Below are 23,554 nucleotides of genomic sequence, written 5' to 3' on the forward strand. Positions count from 1 at the left end.
TACATCGTCTCTTTTGAAGGGAAATGACTGATGCAATTTTAATAAAGGTTACTAACAGCGTATTGTGAATCAAGTTCTATGAAATAGTAAGAGCTAGGTGGCAAAAAATTTTATCTTGCAAAACTACAAATTCTCCTCGTAGAGGAAAACCTGCCTGTGGAGTGTGACCTCTTCCCCATAATGGTTCAGAAGGTATTAAAATGCTTCTGACTCAAAATTTGAAGAGTAGTTTATTCTGATTTCAAGTACCAAGTGGAATAAATTACTTTAAAGTCTTCCTATCACATTTCAAGGCCACCCTTGAAACTTGTACCTTCCTTTTAGGTTTGTCCCTCTGGCCTGAAGGTCAGATAGAGCTTGTGAGGTCTCGAGGTCTCAGGGAAAAATGTGCTGGTCTGAATAGAGGCACTGAGATGAGTCTGGGTAGGGGTGAGAGAGTTAAGGAAGGTCTGCTATGAAATCACCGAGGGATATGTCCCAGTGCTCCAGTCAGATAAAATTAACTAAAAGGTTGGTATGTGAAAAGAGATGCTTTTTACCTTTTGACATTACAATTCTTAAATATGTGAATTGTCATCTGGAGTACACAGCAAAACTCCACTGAGTTAGGTGGAATCTTATTTTCAGTCACTAGGAAAAGAGGAAAATTGTCCAACCTGGCAATAAAATCCAGGAAAGATGTGAAAATGGTGGAAAGAAACCACTAATAATGGAACAGAAGTGGATACAGAGAGCAGGCTGACAGACTGCAAAGTTTCTTTCATTAATCAGATATGTTTTGGGGGTGCTGTAAAACTATTAATTCTGCAGTTTCCCTGAAGGTTGTGCTGTAATGAATGGGCTCAGCCACAGGTGTTTGCTGCAGTTGTTCCATGCTGAGGTGCAGCTCAGAGCACAGCCCGAGCACTGCGTCACTGAAGGTACAGTTGCCAGGGAAGAAAAACATCAATGTGATACAAGGGAGGATGATCTGTGTGACTCAGGTAACAGTAAGAGAAGTTTCTTTGAGCTTTTTTTCACTCCAGAAATTCTGCAGGAATAAGAAATATTAGTTGGGTCTTTTAGCTCCATGGGAGCTAAAGTACTCGCAGACCATGTGTTTGAGAAGGTGACTTTATAGATGTCACATATATTTTCCAGAAGAAGAAAAAAATTGTATTTCCTTTTTATACTGTAATCATTGTGATTTGTGTGTCGTGTGGTCCTTTGTGTGCCACTAGTAAGAAGTGGCACTGGTGGGCTGCCAGACATTGCCCATTTGTAGCCACAGGCTGGGTGGGCTCAGCTGGAAGCCTAGTGCCTGTGGACATTGCAGTGGGATTTTGACAAATACCATTGAATTCACTCTACAGTCACTACCTGGTTCCTTTGTAACTACAACCCAGTATGCTCATACTCAACTGCAGTTATTTCTGTGACCATCAAAATAGTATCCCCAACCCCGATTAAAAGAGATTCTACTCTTGCAGAGTGGCAAGAGAGAGAAGTTTGCATCCCATTGTATAAATACCATAGGTTGTAAAGGTTTAAATTGCAAAATAATTGTAGTCATTGCTGAGATGTGTTTTTATCCAAGTGTGTAGATACCTGGGAGGAATGCAGAGGTCTTAATGTAAAATTTTGTATATTCTCAGTAATTATATTTATAATCTCCTATACCAGCTTGCATTCTTCCCTTTTGTTTTTTGGTGTTTTTTTGGTTTTTTTGTTTGTTTGATTTTTTTCTTTTATTCTTTGGGCTTGTCAGGAGGCTTTGCATTTATTTTAATGACAGTTGTTTCTCAATCCACTCTAAACGATTATTGTTTGAAGTGTGCTCTTCTCCAGCTCTCTTTCTGAATCATCGATTTATGTTTTCATTTTCATCTGGTTTTGACCACTTATGCAGTGCTTTGGGAATTCAGAACTGTAGCTGAGGAAAAGTGTAGTGTAAAAGCAAAACAAATCAGTGTTGCCACTTCAGGCTTTTTTTGTTCTTGTTTGAGTCTCTGATACCTTGCTCTGATGCTGCTCCTAGGAGTGGAAAGTAGCATAATCAATGAGAAATCAGGCCTCTGATGCATTCGGGTAGGAACGTAGCATAAACAAGAGCTATCACTGAAGCAAGTTGCTCTGTTGTTCAGATGTACCCAAAAGAGAATAAGAAAGCCTCCTCTGTGGAATTGTTCCTTCTGTTGTTGGCAGGTAATTCCAGCCAGTGCATTGGCGACCAACCAACCTGACACTTCTGGACTTGAGCATCCTCTGTCAGACCCTTCATAATCATTTCTGGGGCTGTCAAAAGGCCAAACATTTTGTAAAATGTTTACTACTTTTGTTTTCCTCGTTGTCTCCTATCCTTTTACCTGCTTTTTCCATACATTGATTGCAATTGAAGAAAAAGAAGTAACATGTTTTCTTCTGCAAACATCACTGCAGACAGGAGAGCAAATAGGAACCTCTTTAGGGAGCTGGCTGGTAAATGATAAACCTCCACAAGGAGCAATTTTGGTACAAAAATGCTTCATAAATAAGCAATCTCATTGTGTTAGAAGCATTTGTGCATTTGTCTTCGCTTGCCATGCAAAGCTGTGTAATGTTTGCAGTAATCCCTGTTGCAGTGCTGGGCATGGCTGAGCTGCAAGGGAACTGAGTTCAGCAGTCTCAGTGGCAGCAGGAATCCTCAGCAGAAGTGAGCTGCTTACAGTGTAAATGGCAATCAGCTGCAAAACCTTCTCTTTGGAAAGATAATAAAAATCAATAATGGGCCTGCTAATGTAGAAAGGACAGCAAGAGGCAGACATTTAATTTAGTTAAAAAGTAATCGGAAAGGAAAGAGCCAGACAAAATAACCTGTATAATTAAAGAGTTTAAAGGAACTTCCAACTGGAGTGTGCTGCTTTTATGTGTGTGGGAAGTAGGAAACATACATGTATTTATACTGAGCTAAATTTAATTTTTTTTCTGGCACTACCAAAGCCTTCAGCAAAAGAAGTTCTGCTCTTGACAGTGATGCAAATATTAAAGCAATTCGAAGATTATTGTTATATAGAAAAATCAATGAGTCCCTTAAATGCTCTAAAGACTGAAAGAAACAGGGAAACTCACATAGAAGAAAAGGAAGGCAGAGAATGGGCAATGAATAAGACACTTGCTGTGAATTGATAGAGGAAGAGGAAAAACTGGCAGACAGATTGTGACTTTCTCAAATGTCATTTTTCTTAAACATATTTCTCATTCTTCTAAATAGCTCACTGTGAAGCAGTTTTGGACTCGCATGCACCCATGCTTGCAAATAGAAATGAGTAAGAGTCTGGCTCACATCCCCTCCCACAGTAACCACACCATGAGTCTGGGTTGTGAGGAATCAGTGAAGGGATGTACCAGTTTGCACTGGTCTCCAAAAGTGTGGGCAGGGCTTACCCTCCCTGTCCACTCTCCTGCTGGGCGTGGGAGCTGCTGCTGGGCTTTGGGTTGCAAATTTCCGGTTGGAGTGGATGGGCAGGAGCATTTTGATTAGCTACCATTCATTCCTTTGCAATTTTCTGGTTAGATGTGATAAATGAAGGTCTTTCAGAACTCAACCCACGACAGGAAAACCTGGCAGACACTGCTTCCCTTGCCTCCAGCCAGGTCCAGCTACTGGAGGCTCACAGCCTTTGCCAGAGAGTTCAGAGTTTTGTTGCCTGATAGAGTGAGCATTTTTGCTAGGATATTTCTGAAAGGGTCAAAGTCAAGCAAAAACCCTTCCCAGGGAAGATATTCTAATTTTTCTCTTGTTTCATCATTAGTACGTGAAACAGGTTTTTAAAAATTGTCAGGCTCATACACAAAGCAGAAAGATGAATAAACCTTGAAGAAAGCACCAAGATGTAAAGTGCTAAAACATCTTAGTGCAAAACTCAGCTGCTGCTCCACACTAGCATTGCTTTAGTAACTCAGTTGGGAGTGGGAGATTTCTCAGAAATATGACTATTTTAATGAACATTTTGCAAGATTTTTCAAATTCCTCCAAAGTCTAGAGTAATGTTTTTGTTAGAGGTCATCTCTCAGCAGTAGTACTTTAATAAATTACTGGTCTTATGTTTAACAAACCAAATTCAAATCTGAAAGAAAGGTTCACAGGACCATTCCCATGATCCCTTCTGATCACTGACGAGATGGATGGAATTTAGAAGTCGTGACGGTTTGTTCCAGCTTGTCATATTTTGTGTCAGTTTCTCAGGTACTTCTTCTGAACCATCCACAGTGTTTTCTCACTCAATCTGTTCTCACTCAATCTTCATGTTCTTCCTACAATAATTACAAGCTGTTTATGACAAATTGCTGTGCAAAGTAGCAATTTTTTCGTGTTTACCACCACCACTTAGCTCACTGGAGTGACTGTTTGGAGAGGAAAAAGAAAAGTTGAATGAATGTAGACAATACAAAAGCCAGCTTTGCCATGACAGCAGATGCTACTGATGGATTTTGGTTTCCCTTAGAATCATAGATGTCTTCAGACTGAAAAAGACCTCTAAGATCATAAAGTCCAGCCGCTAACCCGGCACTGCCAAGTCCACCACTAAGTGCTACATATGCATGCTTTTTGAACACTTCCACAGGTGGTGATTCCATTATTTCCATGGGCAGCCTGTTCCAGTACTTAACCACCTTTACTACCCTGTAAGATAACCCTCTGATTTGCAGTCTCCCTCCATCACATCATGCTTTCCCCTGGCAGCCAGGGCCCCTGTTTCCTCAGTGTGAGGAGGCAGAAGGCTCCTGGTGAGGTGGACCAGTCACTGATATCCCACTCACTGTGCTGATGCCTTTTTGCCTTGAAATTAGGGCTGTTCTTCTATATGAATCCTGCTGTGTATTGCTCCTGAAACCAGTGCATGAACATCTCTATCTTCCTGTTGTCTTTCTCCTCCAGGAGCAGTCTTTTTACCTGCCTTGAGATGAGACTGCTCAGCAGTGCTCCTGCTGGTACTCAGCCTCCCCTTCCCAAGTTCCTTCAAACTGACAGCCCTGGCTTCAAGCCAGTGTCTCTCAATCCCAGTTTTGTAAAGACATGCTGCTTCACCACCTGGAATGGTCTTGCACGTGTGGGGTTTGATGGAGCAAGCTGGGCCACTCCCTACCCACCACAGCTTTCAGCATGTCTCTCCTGTGGTTGTGTAATCACTTTATCCTGTGCCTAAGCAACACTCTTGTCTCTAGGCATGAAGCTGGGAAAGCCTTTGTCTTCCTCTGGCTATGTCTGGCTGCACAGCTCTGCTGCCATCATGCTGGGCTGTCCTCCCCCAAGCAAGCTCCTCCTGCTCTGCTCTGCCCAGTCTCTCTCTGCCTGGGCTGCCAGCCCTCCGTGCCCTTGATCTGCTGTCAAACACCTCAGCTTTAGAACAAAATGTGCAAACAAGAGGGGAACTCTAAGAATGTGCTGGGGACCCTTTAAAATGCTCTGGGGACCTAGTTTTGTAATTGCCTTGATTTCTGCAATATGGTCTTCTGATCCATAGCAAAGAATTAGGGCTTGTATATGCAAATTCCATCCTTCTAACTTTACATAAAAATTTTTAGAACCATTTTAGAGCTTTAAATCCCAAGTTTCAAGGTGTAATATTTAATTTGAACTAAAGTATGTACTGTGAACCGCTTTGTAATAAGCAAGTGACTGGACTGTTCTGGGTTTCCTTGACATTCTCTAGCCGCTCTCAGCAAGTATGTGCTGCAGGCCCAGCTGGGTCCAGCTCTGGGAGTTTCCTGTAATCTTAAAATTGAACCTCTATTGGTGCCCAGGAGTTAGCTGATCCCAGCTTGGAGCATCCTACATGTTACTTAGATCACTTCATATTTTATGGAGTCCTTAAGAAGGACAACACTGGGTAGTCAGTGAGAGCTTTTGCAGCAGGGACATGTTGCTTTGCTCAGTGAGTTAAGAGAGCAGTGAGAAATGCAGTGAGGAAAATCAGGGAGCGAGGTAGAAGGGAAAAGCTCTGAACAGATGCATCTCTTCTCCATAGGAAAGGATTGTGTAGGTGGGGAATAAGCTTGCCTGGATCTGGCTTGTTGATTCTTGTGGTTTTTTGCCAGTCATTTAATTTTAGAAAGAAACAAGACTTGGAAATTTAACTTGTAGGTTACTCTGCTGGATTTGGGGATTCCTGTTGTGATTTTGTTTTAGCACCAGGCTTAGTAATTCATATCACAGAATGTTTGAATCTTAGAATCCCGATTGGAAGGGATGTAGGGTCATCGGGTTCAACCATACTTGGCAAAAGCACAGCCCAGAGAAAATGGTTCAGTATCTTGTCCAGCCAAATCTGAAGTGTCCAATGTTGGGGAATCCTGCAAACTAGACCTATCATTGAAATTTCCCTTAATTTCTGTCATTACCTTGGTAGATAACTAGTACTTGGATTCTCAGTCCTAAAAGATACTCTCTAAAATGTAGATTTATTATTAGCTGGGGTTCCAGTGTAGGGATCTAAGCCAAGTAATAAAGTTTATATACATTTTAGGACTTAAAAGTGAGTTGCAGTTTTATGCTGACAGCTGTCGTGACTGATATGACTCAGATATGAAGGAATAGTAGTATCAAAAATAGATTGGGCTTTGTGCAAACAAAAGATTTTGATATGGTTTAGTCTGATAGCTGTTTTATAATGAAGTTAAATGAATGCAGAGTTATCCAAATGTGAATAGGGTTCTTAATACTTACTTTAAGGTAGAGAGGTGGAAAGTTCATTTTTAGCAGTAGTTTAGGTATTGTGTATTTTTATTTTATTATAAATTAAAATTATGTAAAAACACCTACAACCTTGGACTTTATTGCTTTTTTATGTACTGCACTAAATAAGCAGAATATTTTTATTAGAAATGCTTAGATTAAAAGGAACATAAAGGTGAGTGTGGAAGCTGGATATCTTAATTTTAATGGTAGCAAGGAAATTTTGCTCCCTTTATAGTCACAGTGAGAAATTAATTTCTCAGAGTCAATAGTCCTGGGATAATTCAGTGTGCAAAAGGGGCAGAAAATAATTTCTCTTATACCTTGGCAAAAGTTCTTTCTTTTTTTTATCTGTATTTTTAAAGAAGGCATTTTTAAAAAAACAATAGGAAATAAAACATATTGTGGGGGCTGCAGCATATTTATAAATGTAACTACTTTTGTTACCAGGGAACCTATCTGACTCAACTAAGCTTAGCATTTCAGCAGCTTGTTCTTTCCTCCCATTCCTGTTCTCCATATGATTTGAGGCACATAATGACCTAATGTACTTTATCAAAGCAGGAAGGGACTGTCATGGATTTCTTTAAGTTTTGGTAATTGTACCAAATTTCTGCATCTTGTTTCCTCCGGGGTGGCAGGAGGAGGCAACCACCCTGTGCTTTACTCCAGTGAGAATGACTGGTATTTCTGCCTAGCTGCACCATCGGTCACACATCAAGAGTATGGATCAAACACATCAGGAGTGTAGATGGAGCAAGCAGGACCTTTGCAGAGCTTGGTAGATTCGGAATATCTCTAATTGTAATAGCACCTTCCTTACTGTGTCCCATCTCCTGTCCAAACAGGAGACATATCCTGGAGGGCATCTGGTTCAGTTTGATCTGAGCTGCAGTTCAATGCTGATTATCTTCATTAATTGTCTTCTTCAAAGCACAAACAGCCAGTAAAATCAATGTTAAATTTTTTCTGCTGTCCTTACCAAAGATGCTCCGCACATGTCTTTGGTGAGCAGGCTGCAAAGCAGGGATGGGGGTCCGTCCACTTTGCTGCTGCTCTCCATTCTCCTGAATTTGGTCACAGAGCAGTACTCCCCCAAGATTAAAGGTACTGGGTTTTCTGCAAATTATTTCATAGTATCAAAGCTTACACCATGTGATCTTTGTGTTTTCCTTTTATCGTTGACATTTCTGTACTATATATCTCATAAGCCACAGTGGCTTATGCTCATATTAAGTTTGTAATGGTAGAAACCATTTTAAAAATCTTGAAAAGTTTTTTACATAGGTGGCCACATAGAAAATATTCCATTTTCATTCAAGTTCTGAACAGTTTTTGGTTGAAAGAGCAGCTAGTTTACAGTTGGTGTCCATAGAAGACTTTTAATTAAAGTTGTATCACTTCAGGGTAAATCTTGAAACACAACATTGTTCAATTTTCTTTTACAGTCAGCAGACTTATATGAGAAACTGTAAATAATTCCCTAATGGTCTCTGGTTGTTTCCATAGCAGTGTTCTTCTAATTGTCTATATTTACATCTGTCTTAGCACTACAATAGCTTCAAAAGCTTTTTTTTTTTTTTTTTAAGACACTGTTAGAGCTACTTTCATTCCCAGTTTTGGTTTTAAAAAGCTACAGGAAAACAGTCAGTTGTTTTTTGAGGCTAGGTTTGCAGTGCCTGATCAGAAACAGTAAGAAAATTTAGAAACCTAAACAATCACCTGTAAATTGCAGAAAATGTGTCTTTGAGGAAGCCTTCCTGTCGGATGTCTCCTAAACCTTTTATCCAGGCTTTCTCCAAAAATTAAAAAAATCTTATCTCAGTTTCCTTTCAGTTATGTCTCTCTCTCTCTCTCTGACATCCTCCTACAGTCATTTCAACTTAAGCTATGCAATTAACCCCATGCACAAAATCTCGAAAGAAAATAGAGTTTTATTCCGCAACACTGTAAATCTGGAGATTTCCAGAAAATTCCAGCTAGGACTTTATCTCAAAACTTTATCAACCTGTCAAAAAAATATTTGTCCTGCTACCATGTTTTCAGGCCCTGTGCTTTGCTTAGAAATACTGAAATTTATAACATGAGGCCTTTGGCTGACAAGCCCCTGCTGCTGGCATAGCCAGTAAAGCCTTTCCAAAAGCTTTCTTCCTCTCAGGTTATTTCCTTACTGAGCTTGCAAGTACAAAAGCAGTGATCTGGGCTAATTTCAGGATTTGGATATCAAAGTCCCCATCCTTGATTATTTTGGGTATGCAATTCAATGCAGTCTTTAACAATGCAGCAAGAGAGGCTTTTAAAATTTATTCAGTTTTTTGACTTTTCAGTTGCTTTAAAAGACTGGGTTCCTTCAAGCTGAATTCTACACTGAAAATAACAAAGTTTAATTAGCATTTGAACTGCTTTTTCATTGACTCAACCTATTGAAACAAAATAGAAGACAGGTGGTCACCTGAAGGAGCAAATCAAATGAATGGGCTGAGTCCCTTCATGAGTGGCTTGTCTTGGGAAGATGGAAGAAGAGCTGGGAAATGTGTGTGAGGACTGCCCTGAGGGGAGGGTTGAGAACTCAGATCAGGCTCTGATATCCAACAGGTTCTCTGGGCTGAGACTGGATGTTTCTGGGGTCAGTATAAAGGAGTTTTAATGGAAATTAAAAGGAAAATTCACATGGGATCATATTAAACTTTTAAGATATTTCGGAAATTTAGAGCAAGGAGAAACAGTAAATATGTTCTGTGTACTATCATTATGAATCTAAACATTGTCAGTCATGGGCAATTATTTAATTTAATATGGAAATTTCAGCTTGTAAACAGTATAACCTGCAGTAATGGCTTTATTACTGGAAGATCTTTTTCTCAAATTAAAGGTTAGACTTCAAAATTATAGCTCTGCAAAATGACATGTTTCCACTGATATATTCACTGTGTTGTGCCCCATTGGTATTGGTGGCTTATGTCGATCATCCCAGCAATCACCACATTAAGTAGGGCATGATGCATGGGGAGACAGGTTAAAAATGAAATAATAAATGCTTTTGTCTTAAAACTAGAGGACTTTACCAAAGTCTGGTGAGGAATGCAAGATTCCTATAGTCCAACAATTCAAGCAGGCATTAGCGCTTAGCAGGGTGAGGTCCAAACTAGTAGTAAGAGTGGTTTTACTGGTAAAAGTTGATATCAAATATGGTAAAAATTATTATGGATTTAACATCTTGGTGGTTTCTGTTCAATTTACCCACAAGGCAAAAGGTGTTTATTCTTTGCCATGTGTTATTGTGATCAGTATGCATGTCTGTAAAGTGCATCTCTCTGTTATGTGTAATAATGGAACTAAGAACTCGTTTGGCTTTGCCTTGCCTTGTATGGCACTGAAACTCCTTGTAACACTTCCTATTTGTACATTGAGAGAGAAACCTCTTAGTCACTGGAAACTGATTTAAACCCCCACGAAAACACAATAAGGAAAAATAATTTTAAAGGATCAAGTCCGTACACAATTCTTGAATTAAACTGACCGACAGAGGTTGTACTGTATGAAATTACCAGTTTTGGTTACTCTGTTCCTTTAATTTTCTTACATCCAAACTTGGCTTGTAAAAGAAATTCAGGAGAATAATTTTCTTACCACGTGTTAGCCATCTTAAATTGACAGTAACATTAGTGCAATTTATCTTCAGTGCACGTTTCCTCATCAGAGTTGTTCTGCTGCTAATAGGTAAAATTAAGTTGTATCCAAAGTCTTTTTAAACTGTTCACTCATTTTCAAACCTTCTACATGTAATTAATAGTCATTGTACCATAAGAAACCTTCAAAACTCAGCTTGTGAGTCATGGACCATGGCCATGCTTGAGAATGCTGAGAAGTAAATAACTCCAATAAACATTTAATTTAGATTTAGTAATTGATATAGAAATGTTTAGGAATGTTAAGCTGTGTACTGCAGGAAGGAAAGGCTATTAACTGAAGTAATGCGGTTAGTTTAGCAGAAATTAAGATCTGAAAATGTGAATATTAATTGAAGTTCTGATTTCCAATTCTAAATTAAACTAATTAGGTTGTTATTTAAACACTTGAAATAATTTCACTGTATTATATAACTTGTTTTTTTACATTTTTTGAATAAATGTAGTTATTAAAAAATTAACTTGCTATAATAAAATGCTGGGTTACTTATGTGTAAGAGGATGGTGGGTGCAGTAAAATTCCTTTCTGCACATACCACAGTACATTCTGTTGTTTTCTTAAATCCACAAATAGAGCTGAATGTATCTTGAGGTATGAACCCCAGCTTCAGTAAGAAAATACCTGAGCCCTGGTTTAATTTTTGAAAAAATCTAAGAGCTTTAGGACTCTTTATAATTTCTGCTGTTCAACATTATTCATCTGAGAAGTAAAGACAGAGGAGACAATTTTTCTTGTTTGCAGGATTGACTAAGTGAAGTAAAGAGTTATGGAATGGATTTTTTCAGATAGAAGGGTCTTAAAAGAAAGAAACAGCAAGCATGTGAAACATTTATAGTGGCCTGCAGGAACATGGAGAGTCAGAAAACTCAGTAGATATTATCCAAGTCGCTTCTGATTTTCCACCACCCTTACTGATTGAAATGTCAAGCCAGAGATCAGGGCAATGGTTGAGGGTGGGAATCTTAAGGTCTTTTAAAGTAAGAAGACAGATTTAGAATGGATTTCTAACACAGATTTCAAACTGAAATATGCTTTTGGGTGCTGAAACTCATTCCCCTAACACTTCTGTCCCTGGCTGTTGCTACTCACTTTAATAGACTCTTTGTGCTCATGCAGGATGGATTTATTGGACACAGAAATTAACTTCCTGAGAAGAGGGAAGTATCATAGAATTCATCCATCTGATCACCTGTGTGTTACTCCAGATCTTTATTTAATGGATCCTGGCTTGCATGTCTGAAAAATTGTAATGTACAACTTTGTTTGGTGATAGGTTGTTCATCCTTAGAAGTCCTGTCAATTCCTTCAAGGGCTTCTCCAAGAGTTAGTGAAGGATCTACACTGATTTATACAAGCTGAGTCTCCCCATGCACATTTGCTTTGAGAGTTATGTCAGTTTTTGGGAGGTCTTACAACTATTAGTACTTAAAACTGGAGTTCATAAATTCTTTCTTATATTTTGATTCTCAACCATTATTCTAACAATGCAGCGTTAAGAGCTGCAGATGAAACAGCAACTGCTATTCCTTGCAATTGTTTTCATCTTGCAAATTTAGTGGCCTACAGAACACTATAAACTGCTTTTAATTTCTAGAGAATCAGAAAAGCATTAAAAACTTACTTCCAGAATGTAGGTGGATGGGCAGCACTCCAGACCTACTACTGGTCAAATAATACATGCTAACTATTCCTGATGTTAATAGACCAAAGCCAGAGGGACTTCATTGATTTCAGTGAAGTCATTTAGCTAAAGATGACCTATGTTCATTAAAATAACAGAAAATCGCACAATAGATTTTTTTTTCTTTCCTACAGTCACTTTGTTACTCCAGAATAAGACTGCTTCATTCTACAGAACTGGGATCCAAAACCTCAATATTTCACTGCTCTTGAATCTTGACTTTCAGTTCAAGCTGTTTAAAATTTACTCCATGGAATCTAGCTCTTAACTGAAGTTTGCATTTCAAACATTTGCAGAGTTTGTGTGCATTTCTTAATGTCTTTTAATAAATGAGTGCCAGTGCCTTCCTACATCTTGCACTGGTGCCAACAAAGAGCAGTTGTTAGTATTCCCGAACTACACTCAGAAAATATGAAAGGATGGTTTGCAGTTTGTACATGGAGGTTCAAATGAAGAAAGGGCTCTGTGAGTATCAAAGAGAACTGGAGGGGAATAAAAGAATTTGGAGGTGAAACAACATCTTTTCTCTTATGCTCTTCTATTTTTGTCATCAATAAATGCACATACTGTTTTTGCAGATAAATTAAAAACAAGTGGAAAAATGTTATTTCAGAACTATAAGAATTTCTGCATTTACAAATCTTGAATGATCATCTTCACTGCAGTGTATGTGTTCCTGGATAAATGAAAGGAGAGAATTCTGTACAGATACAATGTGGAAATAGTTGTCAATGAGTCTTCTGATCTGGATTTATTTGTATATAGAGTATTCAAAGGTATTCCTTGAGTTAGTTTTCACAGGAATGGAGGTTTTTCCTCACTATGGAAGCAGTTCCAGACAAGGCATATTTCTGTCTCTTGTTCAAGGCTGGCAGAAATGGCAAAGTTCCTGACACCTGATCCTTTCAGTCCTGTGTTCTCTGAACAATCTGGAAATCTTTGACAGCTCAAGTAATAGTATTTTGATGATGCCTAGAGTTTTGTTCTAACATTGGACCATCCTTGCAAATGTTTCACCTTTCACTGTGTCCTGGTTTTGTCTGGGACAGAGTAAATTGTCTTCCCAGTACCTGGTGAGTGACTGGGTGGTTGTGTGGTACTTGGTACTAAGTTTCCATCTGGGTTCAGTCACTCTGGACTGCTGATGGGTGTGTGTTCTTGTATCACCCAAGCACCCTTTTCCCTGAGCTTCTTCCTATGCACTGAGGGTTTCAAAGCAATTTTTAATCCCTTCTGTGTTAGTGCAGCCTAAAGGGGAGCTAATTAGGCTTTGAACATCTGCTGAAATACAGTTCCTGCAGCTGTGTCCTACCAGTTGAGTTCCTGCTTCTTGCTGATGCCCTGCTAGGTGAGCTCTGCCTGCCTGGGTGTGTGTGAGTGCAGGGAACTGTTCCCAGTGTGAGGTGCAGCTCCCAGCCATACTCCAGTTACTGTCTCACTCTCCTGAAAATGAGGGTTTCCTACCTTCCTACAACAGAGGTTGTCCGTGGAAATCTGTATTCTTCCCACGGATACCCCAGGCCTCTAAAATTGATTTTGGCCATTTGGAATTTCCCCTGGACTCTTTCTGGTGCAGTAATCTCCATAGTTTTATAGCTGTGGGTAATTTCCCAAGATGGGAGGCTTGTAAGTCTTGTACTGCAAGGCAGAAACATAGAGCTAATCCCCTCCTTTTCTAAACAAGATAGACCTGGCTGCTAATTCTTCTCTTGATGTATGGGGTAGTGGTGAACATAAATCCCATTAGCATTAATAAAAGTGAAATGTGTAAATCCCTGCTATGCCATTGGGAGCATTGATTTCTCAGTTTCTTTAACCTTCCTGCTTCACTAAGAACTTGAAGTTCCTCTTCAGTTTGCCCACCTGCAACCTCCCAAGCTATACCTTGTGTATTTCTGTGATGTCCTTTCTTGTGATTTGACAACCACTTTGAATTATTCTGCCTTCATTTTGCAGACCTTTGTATTCTTCGGTTTTTTACTGTTTGAGTAAACTAATTTTTAACTTTTAATCTCTATCTTCATTTGCACATTTTGGCATCTATTATGATTGTAACTTCATTAAATGTTATTGTAATATGATTCAATAATACAGTGAAGACACCATCTGTCTACTCAGAAATGGGTAGCCCAGTTCTGTGCCAAATATGTTCTGACAGGGCCATCACTCAGCAGTACTCTGGTTACATCTCCCTGTTCAGGGCGTGTCATCTGGGCCTATTCCCTGTCTCTTACTTGCAGTAGTTCCTAATATTTTCTGTTATCCATCTGTATCTTTGATTGTTTTTTTTTCCCCTCCCAAGTCTGTTCTCCAGCTTCCTTATCAAAATACTTCATCTACGTTATGCATTAAATATAAACAAAGATGCCACAATGTAAAAACTCAATTTTTCTTCCTCTTTTTGAGTTAACCACACAATTCCAGTGTCTAAATTGTTGCACGATAATATAAACATCATCAGTAGCTAGAGAGAGAAAAACATAAAACTATAATGAATGGATTTTTTGAGCATCTTGAAGTTGAAAATCATCACGTTCAATGATCTTTCCTAATAGTGTTATTTAAGAAGCTCAACAACGCTTGCAAACCTCCTTCCAAGTAGTTCAGTATCTCAAATTGCTTGAACTCAAAAGATTTCACTTTTCATCAGGGCCTGTTTTGCACTTTTGTTTGTTTAAGTTCTGTGTTTGCAAAAGGAGCTGGCTGCCAGTTCTGCTAGTCCTGGAAGCCTTAAAATCATATTTGCACAATGTGTCACAGCAATTTGTAAGGCTGAGCTATCTGAAAGTTACAACTTGTCATTTTTTCATAAATAGTGTCTCAGATACTGGAAAATCTGAACTACTCTATCAGCTATATATGCAGAGCCTAAAAGCACCAATGGAAATTTGCACAGATGCACACAGGTCCTAAGAAGAGACATTTCTGAACTGGGGGTCTGTTTCAATGAAAGGACACAGGACCTCCGGCTGTATTTAAACAGCTTCTCTTGATAAGCTAAAGTACTGAGAGGAGAAAAGTAGGGGAAAACCAGTTTCAGAATTCAGATTTTTAGATCAAGTACCTTTCTGTTGATGGCAAGTATGATATAAAGTGCATAAAAGTAATTTAAGTGTCCTGAGTTGTCCTGTTGCTGAGTTCTCCAAATCTCTTAGAAAATGAGAGCGGAAGGGCAGTGATATAAAACAAATTTCTAGCTTTTCTGATGTTTATTTTTTGGAAGAAGAGAAACACAACCCCTTTTTTCATTCATTCTGCAATTCAGTCTCATTGCTCAAGCAGGAGTAGCATATATGGTGGTGTGTGATGATGATACAACTTCACATGCTGTAAAATGGCAGCTAGCCTGGAAAACCATCAAAGGAATGTGAAAAAATCAAGCTACCCAACCAATATGGTATGTCCAAAAGGAGACTTAAAAAATCTTCAGAGTCACATTTTGCATATTTTTATCCTTTGTATCTCTCTTTTTCTATTTTATTTATATTTTATGCAATCTCATCTTTTTCTCTTACCTTATCATAATTCTTACACACAGTTGCTTCATGGTTAGATGAAAGGCCGGAAAAAATTTCCCGTTGCATTTTCTTGTGGGTGTCTGTAGTTTGAAGTCAGCAAAACCTTCCTCATTCCAGCAGCATTGACTGATTCAATTTCAATGCATCTCTTTTCCATGTATGAACTGTATCACCAATATGCAGAAGGTCAGCTCACTAGAGCAAGGAATATTAACAGAGCATTTCAATTCTTTTTTGTGTTTTGCATCTAAATGACAAAATTGCTGTTGATGCATCACTTCATAGTCCCATTTAATGTGTTTTCTTGGAGTTAGATCTAACCTGAAGGCTATTTGTCTCTGTTAGCAAATATTAAACAATCAGTGATAGCTTGCTCTGCCCACCTTTCCCTCCCCAACTGCAAGTTCATATTAAAAGCATCCTTCTTAACCTCAGCACATAAACCCAGCACTTTAATTCTTGCTGATCAGTGATATTCATATCAAGTTTGTGACCAAGTGACAAAAAGTCCAAATGGAACTTCTGTGGTATGCAAAACACATTCATATTTGAAGAAGGAAACTTCTCTGAAGACAAGCCATGGATTGACAAAGAGGGAGCGCTCAATGCTCTCTGTCAGCCCAGCAGCAGCCTTCTTCTTGAAAAAAGAATTCCAAGTAGTGCAGAGGAGACAGTCTGAGCAAGTTGCAGTAAGGAGTTTTCACTGCCATTCTACAGCTCTTTGTAAATCAATTAAAAGTAGAAAGCAGCCTAATCTCTCAGTTCTAAAATATCTTGAGGTATTTTTGCCACATCTTTCCTGACTGTTCTATAGAAAACTGGATATGACTGTGCCATGCTGAAAAAAAAAAAGTGTACAAGTTTTCTCCAGGGTATTTCAAAAAGCTAACCTAATATCAGATTGAAGAAGCTCTGCTCTACAGTTTTAATGTTTTGAAATGTAAATCGAGTCATTGAAATAATTTAACTTTATCTGATTACTAATATTATAATAAGGAATTTTAGAAAATTGACAATTAAATTTCTTTACCTCTTCCTTTCAGAATAGCTGTTTCTTTCAGAATATGTGTTACTTTAAATATCCTTAATTATCAATAGTAAAAAGTGGACCTTCCTGAACATTACAGACTGCCTCAATAGCTGTGAAATAATGGTAGCTGTTGCATTGTTTTGCAATGAAAGAGTGGCTCATAGTTTTATTGCAAGTAGTTCATTTAAAGGAAAAATACTTATATTACCAAAACTCCTGTTATTTTGTCTTGGGTCTCTGTAGAATTTTTTTATCTCTTCAATCATTTTCATTTACTTCTTTAGCAAAAATACATATCCCAATGGCTTAGAACATATTTTTTTTTTGTTCTTCGCTTCCTACATTGTAGCTTCTGTCCTTTTGCTTTATCAGTTACTTTTTCTTGTATCTCACATATTAATTTTATTGAAAAAGAACACACCTTTGTAATGAGTTATATCTGCTTTCACTAGCACCTAATATCGCCCATGCTTACTCCAACCTTCACATTTAAAGACAATGAATCTGCTTCACCTTTTTTCTATAAATAGAGAAGCTAAATTTTAATTATCTTTTCTATGTCTGTATTTAGCCATGCATATGAACGTTACTGATCACCATAAATGTACTATTGAATTTAGTTTTAATCCCCAATTGTATTCTTTGCAATAAATACCACATCTGAAATAATTACCTTGTTTTTATATGGACACATGTCAAATGCTGAGACACCTGTCTTACTGATCTTGGTTTTCTTCAGTCTGGAATTTTTGACTTATGACACTACATTGGAGCTATGCAAGCTTATTTTTTCCTTTTATGCTTTCCTCATTCAGGCTGGATTCCCAAAGATAACATGCAAGTGTCAGGCCTGAAATTTTACAATCCTCCTGTATGCCTTTCTTCATGAATTTGTAGCATGCTATAAAAGCCAAGCTGCTTAAGAGGATTTTAGATTTTAGCCAAGCTTTCACCTCCTAAGTGTATAAGCCTTTATAAATATATCTTTAAATTTGCAGTTAAAAACAGTTCATAATAAGAAAACTATCTACATTTTTTCCTCCATAACAATGTTACTACTTCCTTTAAAATAAAATAAATTGCTTTGAGAGGAATTTTTGAAAACAAAGTCTAGAAGAAATGGCACCACATCAAGCAAAATAAATCTGTCTAAAAATACTTAAAGCAGTCTAATATTACATTCAAGATTCTATTTAATTCCAAACAAGACCATCTAGTGTTTCAGTAGAAAGTCTTCCAGAATCCTCTGTAACAAAGAAAGCAAAACCTCGCAAGATCCTTTGAAATTTTTTATTCATATGAAAAGAGGAATGTTGGGTCAGGGGAATTTCACCTGAACAGAGTAAGGTGTTGTTCAGGACTGCAGCACTGTATGTATGTACAGTGCAGTACATATACCCTATCAGAAGGGGGTTTTGGTGAACCAGTAGCTTCTTTGCAGCTTTTTAACCTGTGGGATTTGTGGAACAGCCACAGTCAAAACAAGCTGATTTGACAAGTCAAGGAAATACATCCTCAATATTTCTCTGGAGAATAAAGGGAGTTCTTGGAATTACCCTCAGATATTTCAAGATATTCTTATAATTTCTGAGGTGGGCTAAGTCTTGGCTAAGTCATGCCATGGCATTATGCCTGTGCTGTGAAATGCACTTTGTGCCCTGCTGGGAGCAACATTGATACCCTGAGTACTACAAAGGACAGGTCATGCAGAAAACAGGATTGGACTGAAACCACATATCAGCAATGGACAGGGGTTTAAAACGTCGCACCTTGATGAATTTGTTTGGTTCTATAGGTTTTTACTCTAGCAGATTTAATGATATGTCTGTTTATATTAGCTGTAGATAAGAACTTTCTGGAGAAATTCTGATCTTCCCTACTTAATCCTTCTCCAACTTCTGCCTTTTTTTGTTATTCCCTTCTTCTGGAAAAGAAATACTTGCTACCTGATACTTCTCATTACCTCCAATAAAACATTCTTTTTTCAGTCTTCCCTGCAGAGTTTCCTTGCCAATGGGTACTGTACTACACCCACCTTTGCCTGAGCTGCTGGCACCAGCTTCTGCAGAGCTTGAGGACAGATGGTATATTTTATCTGGTTTTTGTGTGTTCTCAGAACCATTTATGGGCCTCTGCAAAGTTAATAAAGTGTTTATTATTAATGTTACATTGGCTTTACCCGCTTTCCAACCAGAAGAATATTGCAAAACGTGTTTTTCTGGTTTTGGTGCTATTGGAGTGCTATCAGGGGATTACAGAAAAATCAAAATGATTTTATGAGAATTATTTAGGTTTGCACCTTTTTAATTTTTTTTTCATTTCTTGGCTTTTGCTCCCACTCAGGCAGACTTCTCATTTTAATCGGATTGCTCTACCCATCCCAATTATGTTTTGTGCTTTGCATTGTGTCTCTTAGCAGCGCCTCATTCCAGGAGACGATAACTAGGAACCAGATATCTGAAAATGGAAAAGCTGAACAATAAGCAGCTAATGTATTGGGTCTGATGCTTCCTAGGAGCCCCTGGGAAGCTGGCCACAGCACAGGTCCAGCAGAAGTTGGATACATCATTTTATGTCCCAGAGTAAGGTCCCCAGGAAGCTTAAGTCATTCTTAGACTATGTATAGCTTTTATCCTATGACAGAAGGGATTATTTTTGCACAGACCTCTTTTGCCTTGCATGGAAGGAGGAAAAACTGCTTACTGTGGTCAGAACACTAGTCTGCTTTTACATGGAAAGCAAGCTATTTACTTTTTCTGGCATTATTTCCTTTTCCTCTGAGGAACTTGCATTTTATAGAGACAGCAGTCAACAAGGAGGCCATGCTGCTCCCCAGTTTGCTGCCATTAACAAAATCAAGGGCAGCAATGGTTCAGAGCCTCTGAACAGGCAGCTCTTCACTCTTGCAGTCCAAATGAATTGTGAAAGGGGAGTCTAGCATAGTCTCCATGGAGAAGGATGGCAAATTGTGTATTCTTGCACAACATATGTTTAGAGATTATTTTTCCTTTCTTTATCAGGCTTTTTCCTTCCATCTATGACCTCAAGCAGGCTGCTCCTTTGTCTCAAACCACCATTTGGCTACATCCTCACTCTCCTTCCTTCAAAGCGCCTGCTTTGATCTCCCTCAGCAGAGTGCCAGCAAAGCTGACAAAGGCAGAGGTTTGCCTTTTCATGTGTTTGCTAGATTGTTAGTCAAGAGCAGCAGAGAAATACTATGCAACCTGTCAATGCAGTTTAAAAAAACATTATTCTAAGTTGCCACAGAGGGCTTGTTCAGTGGAGCAGAAGTCCTCCAGGAACCAGTTCTCTGGGGCTGTTCTCCTCTCGTGTCAGAGGAAGACATTGCTAAGGCTTCCCCCACAAATGTTGCAGGGTATGAAATTAGCCTGCTGATCTTAGGAAAACTGCTTGAAATAAAGCAGTTATGGCGAGTTTGATGAAGTTCCACTCTGTTTAACTTATCACAAAAATATCAGCTTTCATATTTGACCATTTCTCTAAGGAGAAATTATTTACTGAGGACCACCTCATGCTCTTGCACCTAGCTCACAAAGACACCCCTCAGCATCTTCGGCCGAACTGAAGAAGGTGAAGAGTTAGCCACCTCTTTATATTAATACTTTTTAGCATAACATCTGCCCCTCTTGGTTTTCACTCTATGATCAAAATGCCCTCAATTCTGAGTAAAGGCTGAGTAAGGACCTTGGGGTATTGCCTGTGGGTGCTTGGAGACTGCTGGCATCAGACGTGGAGTGAGCTGCTCTGAGATGAGCTTGTTCCCTGGTATTTCCTCCTGTCAGAGCCACAGATGTGCTTCATTTCATTAGGTGTAGCTGTGGGCATACTGCCATCCAGCTCTGCTGCTGACTTATTCCACTACTGCTGAAGGCCAAATAATCATAATAATTTCAAGTTGATAGCACAGTATATTTCCCCAGGGAATGCTATTCAAATTAAATCAGTCATACCAACAATAATTTTATAATTATATAAAGGGAGCCCTCTACTTCAGTAATTTTTCTGAAAAAATTGTGCATTCTATCAAATGGTTATTGCTTCTTACAGAGTTTTTTCTCCCCACAAATCTTGATACTCTCTACCGTCTTTTACATGAAAAAATTTGTTATTCTGATAATTAGCATGTGTAAGTGCAATCAGTGTCAAAATAAAAACAAATGTAAATTTCAGAATTTATCTCTGATGTAGGCACTGGCTGCCACAAGATGATTTTCTGTTGTTGATAGCAATAAGTAATTGATTAGCCTCATTTTGAAAGCACTGAAGGCCAGATTAAATATTCTAGTCACATTCAAAGGAGAATTATATTTTCTCATGAAACTACCATGACTGATATTTATTGGTCAGTCTCAGGCTCTGCAGCTTCAAGTTCAGCAAGGAGCTCTATTTTGAATGTCCAGAGTAATTTCCTGGTGTCACTTGAATGCTTGTAGGAGCAGATGGGCATAAGGCCTGGAGAAAAACTGGGCCTGAGGGGTCTGTTGTAGTAAGCTGGGACAGAGAGAATCATGGAATTGTCTGGGTTGGAAGGGACCCTAAGGCCCATCTAGTTCTGTGCCTTGGGAGTGAGGAGTGACAGCTGATCCCTTTGCAAGTGGTTATTCAAATACAATGCCAATCCTGCCTTTTTGTATTATTTCTCCCATTTTCTACAGCAAAGCATTAATTGGAGTAGAAAAATAACCTATTTTCTTCTACTGCAAGCAGATTGCTGAGCGTTTGTGATGCTCTGAGATAGATAAGGAAAGCCAGTTTAGGAGCAGGATAAGGCCTCTTTTAGGCTAGATCAAATTGATTGCAAAAGAACTACAGCTAAAAGTGCTCCACCTTTTTAGAATGGGATGATTTATATCTCCTTTATGAACAGAAGATAAAATGTTCTGCTTCTTATATTCTCCACAGAAATAAAACAGAACTAAAAATAAATCCTAACGCAGACAAGTTTAAAATAGAGCTTACAGCAGAGAAGTATTCATGAGCAAATGATTTAATGATTTCCGACTGGTTGGGGCATATACCAAAATATTAAACATAACCTCGCCTAAGTGTGTGTGGTTTTATTCCATTACTATCAATGAGTAGCATCAAATGGCATGGATTGTGCAATCCTTCCCTGGATGAGCCTGAATCAGGGTTTGAGACATAACTTCAGTAGTGTGAAGTTGAACTTCGCATGTCCCTTCATCACTCATTTTCCTGTACTCTAGACTACTTAAATGTATATACATGCAATGACTGACTACTTTAAGGTGGTCAGGAAAGTTTTCCCAAGAGACATGAACTCTCTGAATGGTCAAAATCTAGTAATGAATTTGATTTTCAGTCACAGAAGATGTCTGGATTTTATGCTTGTCTTAGTTTATCATAGGTGTTCCTGTTATCATCAAGGTCCAGTTAAAAGCTCAATTTCAGGAGATTTCTGGTGGGTAGGATAACAATGAAATTCTTGATCTAACTGTGACTGTGGCTTTTGTTCTGGTAGGTGGCTTTTTGGTCTATCTTTAGAAAATCATTTAAAACTCAAATGAACACTTCTGCCCTCAGAGATAGATAAAACTGATGTAAAGTTTTTATCATAGTATCCTATTTTCAGTTTGGCAGTTCCTGAGAAATAAAATACTGGGTTATATTGTCATCAGTCACTGGTATGTTTTGGAGGCTAAGGTTCTACAAACAAAATTTCAGAATTAAGTTTGCCTCTCCATTTCAGCTGATCTAGAAACAAATGCTTCACCTCATTTCAGTTTTGCTGGTCAGGAATGTACATCCCCTGCCTCTCAAAAAAGAAGAAGGTCTTTTCCATCATTTATTTCTACATCTTCTTAAAATGGAATAAAATTACTTGTCCACTGAAAAATATGAGTCTCATTCTCATCAACTGATTCATCAAAGTGCACATTGCTACTTCTCATGTATTAGTCTCCCTCCATCACAAACCACATTAATGTAGCATATTGATGTAATTAATGTTTTAACATCTCCAGAGACACTGCACACGTCACACTGTGCCTCATCAGGGCAATAAAGGTTACAGGAGAGTTGTATCAAAGACCATGTGCATGCTGTATATACATGATCTTATAGCCTACTTTTTGTGCTATTTTTTGGCCCTTGAATTTACATCTGGCCATAGCCTGTGGCTGCACCTTAGCAGTCCTGCATAGCTGTAGGCAAGTGCTCAGCTCTCATTGGGAAGATGGTACCTTTTTCCTCTGATATTTTGTCACAGGGTGGTCTTGCTGTGCTGCTGCTGACTGGAAGATAATAATGGTGGAGAGAAGCTGTCACTCACCTAAGCTCCTTCTGTGGGTTTTGCCCCATATAGCATATGGCCATCCATGCATCAGTGAGCAGTGGCCACCCTCGTGTCAGGAGATGTTTTTTGCCTTGGGCTGTCATGGCAGACATGCCTTGTTACTCATGAAATGCACTAATTAAGCATTCTATTAATTATATGATTACAGTTTCCTCATCTTAGTGATTTTCCTTTGATTTGACTTGTATGACATCAGTTTAATGCTTCTTCTTATGAAGCATTTAAAGTGCTTTCTTTTCGAGTATTAGTCTAGAAGTACAGGTTTCACAGTATTTCCTTTCCCCAGGACAGTGATTTGACCTGAATATTGGAGCCTTCATTGTCATTATAGAGATAACGTTTCCTTTTTTGACCTTGTCTGGCCATTAATTTTTTGACCAAAATTTGTGTCATTAGAAAATGATGATTTGACTTAGCTGGGATTCTCTTGCACACCAGTTTTTCCTTAGTCAAACCCCTTGCTTCTTTCTTCCCAGGTCATGCTACCAGCATTTGTTGGGTCTGCCTTTGACCTTTAATAAACTAATTTATATTCTCTAATATAATTTTTTCCTCTTCAGTCTTTTCAGCTCCTAGTTACCCCATCTCTACATAATGCATTTGT

The sequence above is a fragment of the Camarhynchus parvulus genome, chromosome 4A (genome assembly GCF_901933205.1).
Source record: "Camarhynchus parvulus chromosome 4A, STF_HiC, whole genome shotgun sequence".
NCBI lineage: Eukaryota > Metazoa > Chordata > Aves > Passeriformes > Thraupidae > Camarhynchus > Camarhynchus parvulus.